This window comes from Etheostoma spectabile, unplaced genomic scaffold (assembly GCF_008692095.1).
Source record: "Etheostoma spectabile isolate EspeVRDwgs_2016 unplaced genomic scaffold, UIUC_Espe_1.0 scaffold00018495, whole genome shotgun sequence".
In the NCBI taxonomy this organism is placed as follows: domain Eukaryota; kingdom Metazoa; phylum Chordata; class Actinopteri; order Perciformes; family Percidae; genus Etheostoma; species Etheostoma spectabile.
This window is the reverse complement of record NW_022604290.1, coordinates 62823-78755: the sequence shown is the minus strand read 5'-3', so window position 1 is coordinate 78755 and position 15933 is coordinate 62823. Positions and strand designations below refer to the sequence as shown.

Sequence of the window (15933 nt, the reverse complement as noted above, 5' to 3'; positions counted from 1 at the left end):
GAGCACCAGAGCTAGGTCCCATTGGGGGGCGGGGGGGCGAACAGCCGGTTTTTGACGCCTAACCCCCTTCAGGAAACGCTTCACCAGGGGATGCGCAAAAACTGTCCTCTCACCGAAACCTTCGTGACAGGATGAGATGGCTGCTGCGTATGCTTTGACTGTAGATGGAGCCAAATCATTATCCACCAGAGTTTGTAGGTACGTCAGCACGAGAGGTAGGGGACACGATGTGGGGTCTGCGTCCCTCTCTGTGCACCAGCGCTGGAAGGCAGACCAGCGCCCTGCGTAGCCTGCTATGGTAGAGGGGGCTCTGGAGCCCTGGATAGTGCGTACCACGGCGGGGGGCAAGCCTAATCTCTGTAAGCGTTCCCGCTCAGCAACCAGCCCCACAGCCTCTGATTTATCACTGGGGGATGACAGATCGCACCGTTCAGCTGCGATAGTGCGTCTCTCCGCCACGGAATCTGCCAGGGGAGAGCCACCAGCAGCTGAACGAGGGTTGGGAACCAGGACGCGCTCGTGCGCTCCGGTGCCACCAGAACAATTAACAGATCCTCCTCCTGGACGCGCCCCAGGAGGCGAGGGATCAGGGGGACCGGGGGAAAAGCATATAGGAGGGTTTTGGGCCAGGGTTTGTGGGAGAAGGCGTCTACGCCGAGGGGAGGGTTGTCCCGCGCGGTCAAGGAGAACCACAGTGTGCACTGTGTGTTCTCTCGTGAAGCGAACAGATCCACCTCCGCTTCCCCGAACCTGCTCCATAACGTTTGAACGATAGTGGGATTCAATCTCCACTCGTTGTGGGAGGGCCCCCCCCTCGACATCAAGTCGGCTGCCCGGTTCAAAATCCCCGGGGATATATACTGCTTTGAGAGACAGCAGGTGGCTGTGCGCCCACAGCAGGAGGCGTCTGGCTATTTCTAACAGCCGGGCTGAGCGTATGCCGCCCTGGCGGTTTATGAATGCCGCCGCCGTGATGTTGTCCGTCCTTACTACAACATGCCTCACCGTCACCACTGGTGTAAAGTGTTTCAACACCTTCAACACCGTGGACAGCTCCAGGCAGTTTATGTGAGGGAGAGGGGGAGGAGGCCAGGCCCCTCCCACCACCTGTGACTCGCACATTCCCCCCCAGCCAGTGAGGGACGCGTCTGTGTACACCGTCACATATGACGTCACTCTGCCCAGGGGAACCCCGGAAGACAGGGTTTGGGGACTCCCCCAGTATGCCAGGTCTGATTGGAGGGAATGAGGGATGGACAGCATTCGCCATTTGTGGCGAATGGGATCGAGCCGCTGGCGGTGAAACCACCTCTGGACTTTCCTCATGTGGAGGAGACCCAGGGGGACCACCGTGTGTGCCGCGGACATCATGCCCAAGAGCCGCATAACTGACAGCGCTGACACTGTCGCGCGCGGCCCGAAGCGGGACAACAGAGAAGTCAGGGCTTCCTGCCTCGGTGCTGACAGCCTGGCTCTCATGCTGATCGAGCTCATGTCTACGCCCAGATAAACTATCGATTGTGCGGGGACGAGGGCGCTCTTCTTCCAATTTATGGCAAAACCCAGCGTTTGTAGGTGCTGCAGAACCTCCATAGTGTGCAGCGCCGCCCGCTCCCGAGAGGGGCTAGAATGAGCAGATCGTCCAAGTAAAAGAGGACTCTGATGCCCCTCTCCCGTAGAGGCTGGAGCGCCGTTTCCATGCACTTGGAAAAGGTGCGGGGGGCTAGTGAGTATCCGAACGGCAGCCGGTTGAACTGGAAACGGGCCCCTTGGAAGGAGAAGCGCAGGAATTTCCTGTGCCTGGGAATGATTTGGATGTGAAAGTAAGCGTCTTTCAGATCCACGGGTGTAAACCATTTGTCGTGGCGCACACATTCCAACACGTGCCTGATGGTGAGCATGTGGAAGGGGCTCTCCATGACATACCGGTTGAATTTTGACAGGTCGAGCATGGGACGCAGTCCTCCTGGCTTCTTTGGGGTGAGAAAATAGAGAGAGTAAAAACCCTCGTTTTCCTCCCCTGGAGTGACGCGGGAAGTAGCTCCGCTCGTCAGCAACCCTTCTAGCTCTGACGTCATTGCGCCTGACTCTGCCAGGGATGAGACCGTCGTCTCCAACACACCCGCGAAAGGGGGTGGGGGGGGGAGGCGAACTGGAGTGTGTAACCCCGTGTTATCAGCTTGACATCCACGAGTCCATGTGAGTCAAGCCAATCCATGCCGCGCTGCACTCTGACAGCGGGCGAGCACATGTCTGAGTGTTGTTCACCAACATGGCAGGCAGGGAGCGCAGAGACCATCCCGCCGCTGGGCGAGACGAGTGATCGCCTCGCCCAGCCCATGGTAGGGCTTTCGAAAGGGCAGTGGCCGGTCGCCGCCGTGTGGGGCGGGAGCGGTCACTGGGTTAACCCGACCCCCGCCCCGCCGGCATCGCCGTGGGGAGGTGGGTGGACAAGCGTCGTCGTCCACCGTGGGTGGACGCTCATTCCCGCTGTCTGCGCAGCGGGGACGCAAAGGCGCCCCGCTCGCGGCGACGGCTTGGTGTGTGCTTGTGTGGGGAGCGACTGTCATAACAGCGTCTTGTTTAGAGCAAACAGGGGCTGTTCGGCCTTCTCCTTTTTCTTTCTTTTCTCTTAACGTGTCCCTCGTCCCGCCGGCATCGCCGTGGGGAGGGGGTTGATTGAGCGGCGTCATCCACAATGGGTGGGCGCGATTCCCGCTGCCGGCATAACGAGGGAGCTGTGGCGCTCCGCATGCGGCAGCGGTTACCTGTGTGCTTGTGTGGGGAACGACTGTCATATCAGCGCGTTGTTCAGAGCAAACAAGGGCTGTTTGGTTGAGGGGAAAAAACGACTGTTAAGATGGGAGGTAGTGGCCCTCTAACATGCCGTTGTGTTTCCAACTCTCAGCCGAAGACAGACGATCCCCGCGTCCCGTCATAGCCACCGTCGTTGCTGCTTGCTGGGTGGCTCGGGAGGCGGATTGGACCAGGTGGGGCCGCTCTCATGGGTCTCCGACCTCGTGCAGCCCGCCGGCCGAGTGGTGCCGGCTGTTGCTGCGGAGGGTGACCGTGCCGAAAAAGCCCTTCTGAAGCTAAGGGGCCGTACAGACGCCAAACTAGCGTCTAACTGCCGCGGTCAGCTGAGGCATGTGGAACCAGGTGTTTCACTGGGCCAGTCTGCCAAGCCATGACCCTGGACAGCGCCACCGTGGGCACCGTAATCCGGGTGAGGATGGCGGTGGGCTACGTTGTTTGTGCTGCCAGCCCCTGGGAAACCCCGCAGCCGTGTCGCCTTGAGCCCGAGTAAACGGGGCGTAGCGAGAGACGGGAGCCTTCAGTTTCCCAGGCTGGGAGAAAAACCACCCGGCCGAAGCTCTGTGAAGCGCAGCCAGAGTGGGGCCCGTGAAGGGGGCGGCTCCGGAGCTGAACATCCCCGCTCAAAAAAGGCCGCGAGCGGGGGCTGGCAGCTCCATCGGGAGTGCTACGCCTCTCCGCTCTGCCGCCGGCCTCTGCCTCCCCGGCAGATCAGCGAGGGGAGCTTTGGCGGTGGAGGCTGGGGCCGTCTGAGGCAAAGGGGAAGGCCGCTCGGTGGTGCCCCTGGCCGTTCGGGAGACGGAGAGAGCTCCGTGGGAGAGCGTCGATCGCCGTCTCCAGGCCCAATTCCTCCTAAGGGTAAGGAGGGAAAAAAAGACCGGTAACGGCGGCGCTGTCCGAGAGAACAGAGCCAGCGGACTCATGCTCGTCGAAAGACGCCGTCCGCCCGCGGATCCAGGGTGTCGCCGGTTGTTTCCGTCTGTCTGCCTTGCTCCCGTTCCTGCCCCCGCAAGCCTGGCAAGACCAGAAGAGCTTCCGCCTGTCAGTTAGCTCTTTAGATGACAGGCGGGCGCAAAACTGGCAGGAGGCGTGCCGGGTGAGAGCCTGGCCGGCGAGAACGGCGCCGAGGCAGGTCCCGCAGCGGGGGTGAAGGGCCGGCGGCAGGATGTAGCCGGTCTGGCAGGAGGGTCAGACGCGAGCACCACTGGAACTTCTTGTCTTCATACTGCGTGAGCTTTGAAGAAAAAGTGGGAGTCGAACAACGGGTCCGCTCTGTATTTATGCAGTAAATGCGGACGTAGTTGAGGCCCGAGCTGGACGCTAGGGCGGGAAAGAAAATCTTCACGACTGCGCATGCGCGAAGGGATAAACCCAATAGCGTAGCCCAATAGCGTAGCCCTTAGAGGGCGAAGCCTATACGAAATAGAACAATAAACCAACTACTAATTACATTGTCTTAATGAGCAAGGACGTTCAACAATCGCCATTATATCGAATCAACAGCCAGGTGTAACCAAGCCAACAGTAGAAGAACACAAACAGGCTAACTTTTAAATGTACCAGAACTACAGACCAACACAACAACAGGCTTACATGAACTGACAACATCAGTTATATGACTTACAGTTCTCAAAGACGCACACAATCTCAACTAGTTATCCTCCAGACAGCTCGTCTCTTTTTCTTTTCTCTCACTTTTGTCTCTGTGTGCCGTGCGCGCCTGCTCGTGGTGTGAGGTGCGTGTCCGCGCTATTCTCCGACATGGACTCCAAATCACACCTGATAGACAACCTTTAGCACAAAACTAAAGTAACAAGCCAATTTTGTAAAATGTAGGGAGTAGAAAGTACCAATATTGTGGTAAAATGTAAGGAGTAAAAGTAAAAAGTCGCCAAAAAAAGAAAAGAGTAAAAAAAAGAAAAATCTACTTGAGTACAGTAATGAAGTGTTTGTACTTCGTTATTTTTTTATTGAAGTATTTGTACTTCGTTACTTCCCATCTCTGATGACTGTAAAGATTAATATGTACATGGTTTCCAGAACTGTATCTTCTGATTGACATAAGGCCACTTGGGTTATCTTTGGGCTGCTCTATGGTCTCCTGAAGAAGGATAAATCCCAGAGTTGGCTCACTCCAGATTATTTAAGCAACAAACGTCCCTGGGTGGACTTGAACCACCATCCTTTCGGTTAACAGCCGACTGCGCTGACCTATTGCGCCACAGAGACTGCATATGTCTGATGTTTTTTTTATATCTGATTCTGATGTAGAGATGGACAAACGACTCAAAAGCATAATTCTTCTTGCCGTGACATAACAAGAAACAGTAAAAAAAGAGGTCGGCGAGATAGAGTTCAAGACCCTTTTTTCAGGACACCCAAACTTTGTCGCTCAATATGGCAGGAATTCTATGCATCCAGGGCCAAATGTTTTACCATTTCATCCACTACGGGCCCCTAAGGAACTTTACATGTGTTGACAATAAAGATGCTCACAAAACGCTGCACTTGGAATTGCGTTTCTCATGCACATTCATGTCCTCTTAAATACAAAGAACTACTAAGTTCTTTATTCCCAATATCAACTCTTAGACATTAGTTCCAAATGAAAACACTAGTTGTCAGAAGTGGGATTTGAACCCACACCTCCAGTGGAGACTGCGACCTGAACGCAGCGCCTTGGACCGCTCGGCCATCCTGACTGATCCAACAGATCTTCAGTAGGACCTGTCTCAAAAATGATTATATAGTAAATTAAATGACATGTCTGACGGGGCGCTACCTATACCATCCAAAGACTGAGACCAACCATTGCAATGTCTTTTGTTGCCTTGTTGGCGCAGTAGGCAGCGCGTCAGTCTCATAATCTGAAGGTTGTGAGCTCAACCCTCACACGGGGCAGGTGTTTTAAAAAAACTAAAAAACACTACTGCTGCTAAAAATACAGTGACAGGTGGTTGAACACAAGCACATGAATGGAATTTGTCATTCTTTGGTTATTTCTGAGATTGATACAATGAAAGGAATTATTTAAGAGTGGTAGCAAACCAATGAAAAGGGTTATAGACCATAAATGGTATGTCCTTGGACATACTATCCAAGCAGGGAGATGAGTACAGAGATGTGGGTGCTAGCAAGATGGATGTAGGTTGCCCATTGTTCATTTAGACTTACCAACAACATTGTTACGATACAAACCTGCTTGAAAAACAGTCAAAATTCTTTTTAAAGACTTGCGCATGGAACACACATGATATGATAGTGTCTGAATTTGTCCATGTCCATACAAGCATGTCAAATGGACAACTCATCTAGCAGAACGTGCAACTCTACGCCTGAACAGGGACTTGAACCCTGGACCCTCAGATTAAAAGTCTGATGCTCTACCGACTGAGCTACCCAGGCTTCAAAAGCAAGTGACTGTGAAATCAAGTGTCGACCTAAATGTAAAACTCGACCTGTTAACACATGAAATTGCTGTTGGTGTTGAGGCCTGAGGTCAGTTAGGAGTCAGTCAGTCGGTCAGTTAGTCAGTAAATCCTGACTGATAATTTAAATTTAGCAGCTGAACCAATCTGGAAAATAACATGAGATCAATACAGTTGCTCTTCCACCGTCTGCTGCGCCTTGTGAGGTGCTGTTCATGTCCAGTAGATATGCTTTTTCCATCGCTTGACAATATTCCCATTTAGGGTCAGGAGTTCTCCTCCCATGCTGAACACAGCCTGAGCCAAGGCCCACTTTCCCCCTCATGATTCACCCCAGTGGAAGCTGTAGATCAATGCCTGATAAAGCCAAATGAACCACATAGTCTGCAAAGAGCATAAATGGAATTCTAAGGTGGCCAGACTTGACACTCTTCAAACTCCTGCTTCGCCTTGTGACGTTTCGTTCATTCCATCGCTTGAAAATATTCCCATTTTGGATCAGGAGTTCTCCTCCCATGCTGAACACAGCTTGAGCCAAGGTCCAGTTTCCCGAGTAGTCCCACGCGTTCGCCGGGACTTCCTCGAGGCCTTGTAGCATTGGTTAGCTGGTAGAAAAATCTCCCCGTCGGGGAATCGAACCCCGATCTTCCGCGTGATAGGCGGAGATACTGTCCAGTATACTAACGAGGAATGCCCCAGCTTAATATTTGGCACATCAAGAAATAGGTGGCACTATTCCAACATTCAGACCACAGTCAATGCATGTAGAAATATTTAGGTTTACTACATATTTGCTATCATTCAAATCCATGACAAAGCATCTGTGACTGAATCTAGTTTAAAATCTCTATTTTGTAGCTTTTTGAACATTTGCAGTAAAATAAAAATGGTGCATTTTCCCACAAATATGCAAAATAAATGCTTTTCGTCAGTTTCCGTAGTGTAGTGGTTATCACGTTCGCCTAACACGCGAAAGGTCCCCTTTTCGAAACAGGGCGGAAACACATTTCTTTGTTTGTATTGACTTCGCACAATCAAACTCTGCGAAGTTAAACTCTCCATGACGTTCACGGAAAAATCTCCCTGACGTGAAATCGTGGCCAGGCCTGCCGAAGTTTCCCCAGTGCAGTAGTCATCACATTCAGAGATTCAGGAGTATCCTGTCGAAAATTGATGCAGAAAAACTAGTCCACGCATTTGTTACTTCTAAGCTGGATTACTCCAGTTCTTTATTATCAGGTTGCTTAAAAGAGTCCATAAAGATTCTTCAGCTGATCCAGAATGCTGCAGCACGTGTTCTGATAGGAACCAGGAAAAGAGATCACATCTCTCCTGGTTTGGCTTCTCTGCATTGGCTTCCTGTAAAATCCAGAATAGAATTTAAAATCCTTCTTCTCACCTACAAAGCTCTTCATGTTCAAGCACCATCTTATCTTAAAGAGCTCATTGTACCTTATTACCCCACCAGAGCACTGCGCTCCCAGAATGCAGGGTTCCTTGTGGTTCCTAAAGTCTCCAAAAGTCGAATGGGAGCCAGAGTGTTCAGCTATCAAGCTCCACACCAGGTTCCCGTTTGGGTTCAGGAGGCAGACACCATCTCCACATTTAAGAGTAGGCTTGAGACTTTCCTCTTTGATGAAGCTTATAGGTAGTTCTGGCTCAGTTTTTCCTTGCCTCTTTCGCCTAGTGCTTGCTCTTGGTGGGAATTTTCCGGTTTCTGTAAATAACATCACAGAAGATGGTCTGGACCTGCTCTTTTATGAAAAGCGCAATGAGATAAGTGTTGTTGTGATTTGGCGCTATATAAATAAAATTGAATTGAATTAAATTACCTGAACCTCAACTTCCTAGCCTCATAGTTGATGTTTTACATTCTTGGATCCGTCTTAGGTTCCTGCTGTCTGCCTACGTTCCTGGATCCTGAAGTAGGTGATCATATCGTCACTGAAAACATATCTTTGATAGCAGGATCATTCTCAATCCTTTTGTAAAACCTTTGTCTTTCTTGGAGTATATCCACTATAATACATTCTTAAAAAATGTCATATCTTTTGCTATGGTTGGGCCTCGTATCCAAACTACTCTGGCAGATGATACTAGTGTCGATTTAGCCTTGGGAAATAATTAGCAGCTGGTAGACAGATCTCCCCATCGGGAAATAAAACCCCAGTCTTCCGTGTGAGAGGCGGAGGCGACCATCCAAAGTTTCAGTAGTATTGTGGTTTTTGTGTTGGAACAAGTTGCACTGTTTGAAATAAGCTTTTGAGATACAAGAACGTCTTCACTTGGGACAGCAATTGACTCCCAACCCGATGGGAGAAATCCTGAGCTTTGAGATTTGGAGGGGCTGACTTTGATTACGAATGCTTGACACTGGACTTCAATCTGCCCCAGTGGGTGCTGTAGATCACTGTTTGATGAAGCCCACAGAACAACATAATCTGGAAAGAGCAGAAGAGGAATTATAAGGTGCCCAGACTTGACACTCTCCCACCTTCTGCTGCGCCTTGTGAGGTGCTGTTCATGTCCAGTAGATATGCTTTTTCCATCGCTTGACGATATTCCCATTTAGGGTCAGGAGTTCTCCTCCCATGCTGAACACAGCCTGAGCCAAGGCACGCTTTCCCCCTCATGATTCACCCCAGTGGAAGCTGTAGATCAATGCCTGATAAAGCCAAATGAACCACATAGTCTGCAAAGAGCATAAATGGAATTCCAAGGTGGCTAGACTTAACACTCTCCCAACTCCTGCGGCACCTTGTGACGTTTTGTTCACGTCCAGGAGTTGTGCTCTTTCAATCGCTTGAAAACATTCCCATTTAGGATCAGGAGTTCTCCTTCCATGCTGAACACAGCTTGAGCCAAGGCCCACTTTCCCGAGTAGTCCCACGCGTTCGCCGGGACTTCCTCGAGGCCTTGCATTGGTTAGCTGGTAGAAAAATCTCCCCGTCGGGGAATCGAACCCCGATCTTCCGCGTGACAGGCGGAGATACTGTCCATTATACTAACGAGGAATGCCCAAGCTTAATACTTGGCACATCAACAAATAGGTGGCGCTATTCCAACATTCAGACCACAGTCAATGCATGTAGAAATATTTAGGTTTACTACATATTTGCTATCATTCAAATCCATGACAAAGCATCTGTGACTGAATCTAGTTTAAAATCTCTATTTTGTAGCTTTTTGAACATTTGCAGTAAAATAAAAATGGTGCATTTTCCCACAAATATGCAAAATAAATGCTTTTCGTCAGTTTCCGTAGTGTAGTGGTTATCACGTTCGCCTAACACGCGAAAGGTCCCCTGTTCGAAACAGGGCGGAAACACATTTCTTTGTTTGTATTGACTTCGCACAATCAAACTCTGCGAAGTTAAACTCTCTATGACATTCACGGAAAAATCTCCCTGACGTGAAATCGTGGCCAGGCCTGCCGAAGTTTCCCCAGTGCAGTAGTCATCACATTCAGAGATTCAGGAGTATCCTGTCGAAAATTGATGCAGAAAAACTAGTCCACGCATTTGTTACTTCTAAGCTGGATTACTCCAGTTCTTTATTATCAGGTTGCTTAAAAGAGTCCATAAAGATTCTTCAGCTGATCCAGAATGCTGCAGCACGTGTTCTGATAGGAACCAGGAAAAGAGATCACATCTCTCCTGGTTTGGCTTCTCTGCATTGGCTTCCTGTAAAATCCAGAATAGAATTTAAAATCCTTCTTCTCACCTACAAAGCTCTTCATGTTCAAGCACCATCTTATCTTAAAGAGCTCATTGTACCTTATTACCCCACCAGAGCACTGCTCTCCCAGAATGCAGGGTTCCTTGTGGTTCCTAAAGTCTCCAAAAGTCGAATGGGAGCCAGAGTGTTCAGCTATCAAGCTCCTCACCGGGTTCCCGTTTGGGTTCAGGAGGCAGACACCATCTCCACATTTAAGAGTAGGCTTGAGACTTTCCTCTTTGATGAAGCTTAAAGGTAGTTCTGGCTCAGTTTTTCCTTGCCTCTTTCGCCTAGTGCTTGCTCTTGGTGGGAATTTTCCGGTTTCTGTAAATAACATCACAGAAGATGGTCTGGACCTGCTCTTTTATGAAAAGCGCAATGAGATAAGTGTTGTTGTGATTTGGCGCTATATAAATAAAATTGAATTGAATTAAATTACCTGAACCTCAACTTCCTAGCCTCATAGTTGATGTTTTACATTCTTGGATCCGTCTTAGGTTCCTGCTGTCTGCCTACGTTCCTGGATCCTGAAGTAGGTGATCATATCGTCACTGAAAACATATCTTTGATAGCAGGATCATTCTCAATCCTTTTGTAAAACCTTTGTCTTTCTTGGAGTATATCCACTATAATACATTCTTAAAAAATGTCATATCTTTTGCTATGGTTGGGCCTCGTATCCAAACTACTCTGGCAGATGATACTAGTGTCGATTTAGCCTTGGGAAATAATTAGCAGCTGGTAGACAGATCTCCCCATCGGGAAATAAAACCCCAGTCTTCCGTGGGAGAGGCGGAGGCGACCATCCAAAGTTTCAGTAGTATTGTGGTTTTTGTGTTGGAACAAGTTGCACTGTTTGAAATAAGCTTTTGAGATACAAGAACGTCTTCACTTGGGACAGCAATTGACTCCCAACCCAATGGGAGAAATCCTGAGCTTTGAGATTTGGAGGGGCTGACTTTGATTACGAATGCTTGACACTGGACTTCAATCTGCCCCAGTGGGTGCTGTAGATCACTGTTTGATGAAGCCCACAGAACAACATAATCTGGAAAGAGCAGAAGAGGAATTATAAGGTGCCCAGACTTGACACTCTCCCACCTTCTGCTGCGCCTTGTGAGGTGCTGTTCATGTCCAGTAGATATGCTTTTTCCATCGCTTGACGATATTCCCATTTAGGGTCAGGAGTTCTCCTCCCATGCTGAACACAGCCTGAGCCAAGGCACGCTTTCCCCCTCATGATTCACCCCAGTGGAAGCTGTAGATCAATGCCTGATAAAGCCAAATGAACCACATAGTCTGCAAAGAGCATAAATGGAATTCCAAGGTGGCTAGACTTGACACTCTCCCAACTCCTGCGGCACCTTGTGACGTTTTGTTCACGTCCAGGAGTTGTGCTCTTTCAATCGCTTGAAAACATTCCCATTTAGGATCAGGAGTTCTCCTTCCATGCTGAACACAGCTTGAGCCAAGGCCCACTTTCCCGAGTAGTCCCACTCGTTCGCCGGGACTTCCTCGAGGCCTTGCATTGGTTAGCTGGTAGAAAAATCTCCCCGTCGGGGAATCGAACCCCGATCTTCCGCGTGACAGGCGGAGATACTGTCCATTATACTAACGAGGAATGCCCAAGCTTAATATTTGGCACATCAACAAATAGGTGGCGCTATTCCAACATTCAGACCACAGTCAATGCATGTAGAAATATTTAGGTTTACTACATATTTGCTATCATTCAAATCCATGACAAAGCATCTGTGACTGAATCTAGTTTAAAATCTCTATTTTGTAGCTTTTTGAACATTTGCAGTAAAATAAAAATGGTGCATTTTCCCACAAATATGCAAAATAAATGAATTTCGTCAGTTTCCGTAGTGTAGTGGTTATCACGTTTGCCTAACACGCGAAAGGTCCCCTGTTCGAAACAGGGCGGAAACACATTTCTTTGTTTGTATTGACTTCGCACAATCAAACTCTGCGAAGTTAAACTCTCTATGACATTCACGGAAAAATCTCCCTGACGTGAAATCGTGGCCAGGCCTGCCGAAGTTTCCCCAGTGCAGGAGTCATCACATTCTGAGATTCAGGAGTATCCTGTCGAAAATTGATGCAGAAAAACTAGTCCACGCATTTGTTACTTCTAAGCTGGATTACTCCAGTTCTTTATTATCAGGTTGCTTAAAAGAGTCCATAAAGATTCTTTAGCTGATCCAGAATGCTGCAGCACGTGTTCTGATAGGAACCAGAAAAAGAGATCACATCTCTCCTGGTTTGGCTTCTCTGCATTGGCTTCCTGTAAAATCCAGAATAGAATTTAAAATCCTTCTTCTCACCTACAAAGCTCTTCATGTTCAAGCACCATCTTATCTTAAAGAGCTCATTGTACCTTATTACCCCACCAGAGCACTGCTCTCCCAGAATGCAGGGTTCCTTGTGGTTCCTAAAGTCTCCAAAAGTAGAATGGGAGCCAGAGTGTTCAGCTATCAAGCTCCTCACCGGGTTCCCGTTTGGGCTCAGGAGGCAGACACCATCTCCACATTTAAGAGTAGGCTTGAGACTTTCCTCTTTGATGAAGCTTATAGGTAGTTCTGGCTCAGTTTTTCCTTGCCTCTTTCGCCTAGTGCTTGCTCTTGGTGGGAATTTTCCGGTTTCTGTAAATAACATCACAGAAGATGGTCTGGACCTGCTCTTTTATGAAAAGCGCAATGAGATAAGTGTTGTTGTGATTTGGCGCTATATAAATTAAATTGAATTGAATTAAATTACCTGAACCTCAACTTCCTAGCCTCATAGTTGATGTTTTACATTCTTGGATCCGTCTTAGGTTCCTGCTGTCTGCCTACGTTCCTGGATCCTGAAGTAGGTGATCATATCGTCACTGAAAACATATCTTTGATAGCAGGATCATTCTCAATCCTTTGTAAAACTTTTGTCTTTCTTGGAGTATATCCACTATAATACATTCTTAAAAAATGTCATATCTTTTGCTATGGTTGGGCCTCGTATCCAAACTACTCTGGCAGATGATACTAGTGTCGATTTAGCCTTGGGAAATAATTAGCAGCTGGTAGACAGATCTCCCCATCGGGAAATAAAACCCCAGTCTTCCGTGGGAGAGGCGGAGGCGACCATCCAAAGTTTCAGTAGTATTGTGGTTTTTGTGTTGGAACAAGTTGCACTGTTTGAAATAAGCTTTTGAGATACAAGAACGTCTTCACTTGGGACAGCAATTGACTCCCAACCCGATGGGAGAAATCCTGAGCTTTGAGATTTGGAGGAGCTGACTTTGATTACGAATGCTTGACACTGGACTTCAATCTGCCCCAGTGGGCGCTGTAGATCACTGTTTGATGAAGCCCACAGAACAACATAATCTGGAAAGAGCAGAAGAGGAATTGTAAGGTGCCCAGACTTGACACTCTCCCACTTTCTGCTGCGCCTTGTGAGGTGCTGTTCATGTCCAGTAGATATGCTTTTTCCATCGCTTGACGATATTCCCATTTAGGGTCAGGAGTTCTCCTCCCATGCTGAACACAGCCTGAGCCAAGGCACGCTTTCCCCCTCATGATTCACCCCAGTGGAAGCTGTAGATCAATGCCTGATAAAGCCAAATGAACCACATAGTCTGCAAAGAGCATAAATGGAATTCCAAGGTGGCTAGACTTGACACTCTGCCAAGTCCTGCGGCACCTTGTGACGTTTTGTTCACGTCCAGGAGTTGTGCTCTTTCAATCGCTTGAAATTATTCCCATATAGGATCAGGAGTTCTCCTTCCATGCTGAACACAGCTTGAGCCAAGGCCCACTTTCCCGAGTAGTCCCACGCGTTCGCCGGGACTTTCTCGAGGCCTTGCATTGGTTAGCATAAAAAAGATTAGGACATAAAGGACATAAAAGACATTAACACCTGAAACACATTAATCACCAGCTTCAGGTAAGGAGGCCTCAAAGACCAACTGCTTTCGCAGCATCTGTTCCTTGTCTTCTGGAAGCAAGTCCTCCAAAGACAAACTGTAGCGCGTCTGACTCCAGATCAGAAGGTTGCGTGTTCAAATCACGTCAGGGTCAAATGTTGATGGGTGACTGTAGCTCAGTATGTGGTAGTTGGGCGTACTCCCTCAGCAAGGATTTGAGAATCAAAGGCTTCATTTCCTGTATTAACATAGGCTTTTATGCACCAATTTACATATACATCTAATACCTGAAACACATTAAAGACATCAAACATCTGAAACACATCAAACACCTGAAACACATCCAACACTGGAAGCACAAACAGATCAAACACCTGAAACATGTCAAACACATCAAAGACATTAAACACCTAAAAAACATCAAACACCTGAAACAAATTGAACACATGAAACACATCAAACAGATAAAACACGTCAAACGCCTGAAACTAATCAAACACATCAAACACCTGAAACACATCAAACATATCAAACACCTGAAACAAATCAAACACCTGAAACATATCAAACACCTGAAACACATCAAACACATAAAAGACATGAAGCACCTGAAACATATAAAAAACATCAAAAACCTGAAACACATAAAACACATCAAAGACATCAACACCTGAAACACATAAAAGACATTAAACACATCAAAGACCTGAAACACATCAAATAACAGAAACACAAACACATAAAAGACATGAAGCACCTGAAACATATAAAAAACATCAAAAACCTGAAACACATAAAACACATCAAATACATCAAACACCAGAAACACATCAAACACATCAAAGACATCAAACACCTGAAACACATAAAAAAACATCAAACACCTGAAACACATCAAACACCTGAAACACATCAAAAACCTAAAACACATGAAACACCTGAAACAAATCAAACACCTTAAACACATCATATACCTGAAACACATCAAACAACTCAAACACCTGAAACAAATTGAACACCTGAAACACATCAAACACATGAAACATATCAAGCACCTGAAACACATCAAACACCTGAAACACATCAAAAAACACAAAAAAAATCAAAGACCTGAAATACATCAAACACATCAAACACCTGAAACACGTTAAACAACTGACACACATCAACCACATCAAACACCTGAAACACAACAAACACCTGAAACACATCAAAGACATAAAATACATTAACAACTGAAACACATTAATCACCAGCTTCAGGTAAGTAGGCCTCAAAGACCAACTGCTTTTGCGTCGCACGGTCCCTGCGTACTGGAAGCGAGGCCTAAAACTTAAATCAGTCACTTAGACACAAAAAAGTAAGGAAATAGGGTTCAGGTTTTGAAAAACAAAAGTCATCACTTGAAAGTCATATATTATAAAAAGGGAGATTTCTGTGCCTTTTTGAATTCAAAACCAGGTTTGATCTGTACATGCATCAGTCAGCAGACCTTGTGGCGCAAAGGTAGTGCGTCTGACTCCAGATCAGAAGGTTGCGTGTTCAAATCACGTCAGGGTCAAATGTTGATGGGTGGCAGTAGCTCAATATGTGGTGGTTGGGTGTCCTCCCCCAGCAATAATTTGAACATCAACGGTTTCATTTCCTGTATTAAATTAGACTTTTATGCACCAATTTACAAATACATCTAATACCTAATACCTGAAACACATCAAACACATTTAACACCTGAAACACCTGAATCACTACAGACACCTGAAACCCATCAAACACATTAAACACCTGAAACACATCAAACACCTGAAACACATCAAACACATCAATCACCTGAAACACATCAAACACCTGAATCACATATAACACCCGAAACACATCAATTCAAAACATGTGAGGGTCAAAAGCTGATGGGTGGCAGTAGCTCAATATGTGGTAATTGGGTGTCCTCCCCCACCAAGGATTTCAGCATCAAAGGCACATCAATCATGTGAAATACATAAAACACTCCTCTGTTTTAGTTACAGAGTGAGGAATCACACTTCTCTTCCATCTTTGTTGAGAGTTGCA

The 15933-nt window shown here is 47.2% G+C and overlaps 10 non-coding genes across 10 annotated transcripts; 4 read left to right on the top strand and 6 right to left on the bottom strand.

Moving 5' to 3' along the window:
* Nucleotides 1-4969: 4969 nt before the first annotated feature.
* On the bottom strand, nucleotides 4970-5043 carry trnan-guu (transfer RNA asparagine (anticodon GUU)). The gene has a single exon. It is a non-coding gene; the product is annotated as a tRNA-Asn (tRNA).
* A 390-nt stretch (nucleotides 5044-5433) lies between these two features.
* Nucleotides 5434-5516, bottom strand: trnal-cag (transfer RNA leucine (anticodon CAG)). The gene has a single exon. It is a non-coding gene; the product is annotated as a tRNA-Leu (tRNA).
* A 630-nt stretch (nucleotides 5517-6146) lies between these two features.
* Nucleotides 6147-6219, bottom strand: trnak-uuu (transfer RNA lysine (anticodon UUU)). The gene has a single exon. It is a non-coding gene; the product is annotated as a tRNA-Lys (tRNA).
* A 641-nt stretch (nucleotides 6220-6860) lies between these two features.
* trnad-auc (transfer RNA aspartic acid (anticodon AUC)) lies at nucleotides 6861-6932 on the bottom strand. Its single transcript has one exon. It is a non-coding gene; the product is annotated as a tRNA-Asp (tRNA).
* A 241-nt stretch (nucleotides 6933-7173) lies between these two features.
* trnav-aac (transfer RNA valine (anticodon AAC)) lies at nucleotides 7174-7246 on the top strand. Its single transcript has one exon. It is a non-coding gene; the product is annotated as a tRNA-Val (tRNA).
* A 1938-nt stretch (nucleotides 7247-9184) lies between these two features.
* Nucleotides 9185-9256, bottom strand: trnad-guc (transfer RNA aspartic acid (anticodon GUC)). The gene has a single exon. It is a non-coding gene; the product is annotated as a tRNA-Asp (tRNA).
* A 241-nt stretch (nucleotides 9257-9497) lies between these two features.
* Nucleotides 9498-9570, top strand: trnav-aac (transfer RNA valine (anticodon AAC)). Its single transcript has one exon. It is a non-coding gene; the product is annotated as a tRNA-Val (tRNA).
* Nucleotides 9571-11508: 1938 nt separating this feature from the next.
* Nucleotides 11509-11580, bottom strand: trnad-guc (transfer RNA aspartic acid (anticodon GUC)). The gene has a single exon. It is a non-coding gene; the product is annotated as a tRNA-Asp (tRNA).
* A 241-nt stretch (nucleotides 11581-11821) lies between these two features.
* trnav-aac (transfer RNA valine (anticodon AAC)) lies at nucleotides 11822-11894 on the top strand. Its single transcript has one exon. It is a non-coding gene; the product is annotated as a tRNA-Val (tRNA).
* A 3464-nt stretch (nucleotides 11895-15358) lies between these two features.
* On the top strand, nucleotides 15359-15430 carry trnaw-cca (transfer RNA tryptophan (anticodon CCA)). Its single transcript has one exon. It is a non-coding gene; the product is annotated as a tRNA-Trp (tRNA).
* Nucleotides 15431-15933: the final 503 nt, after the last annotated feature.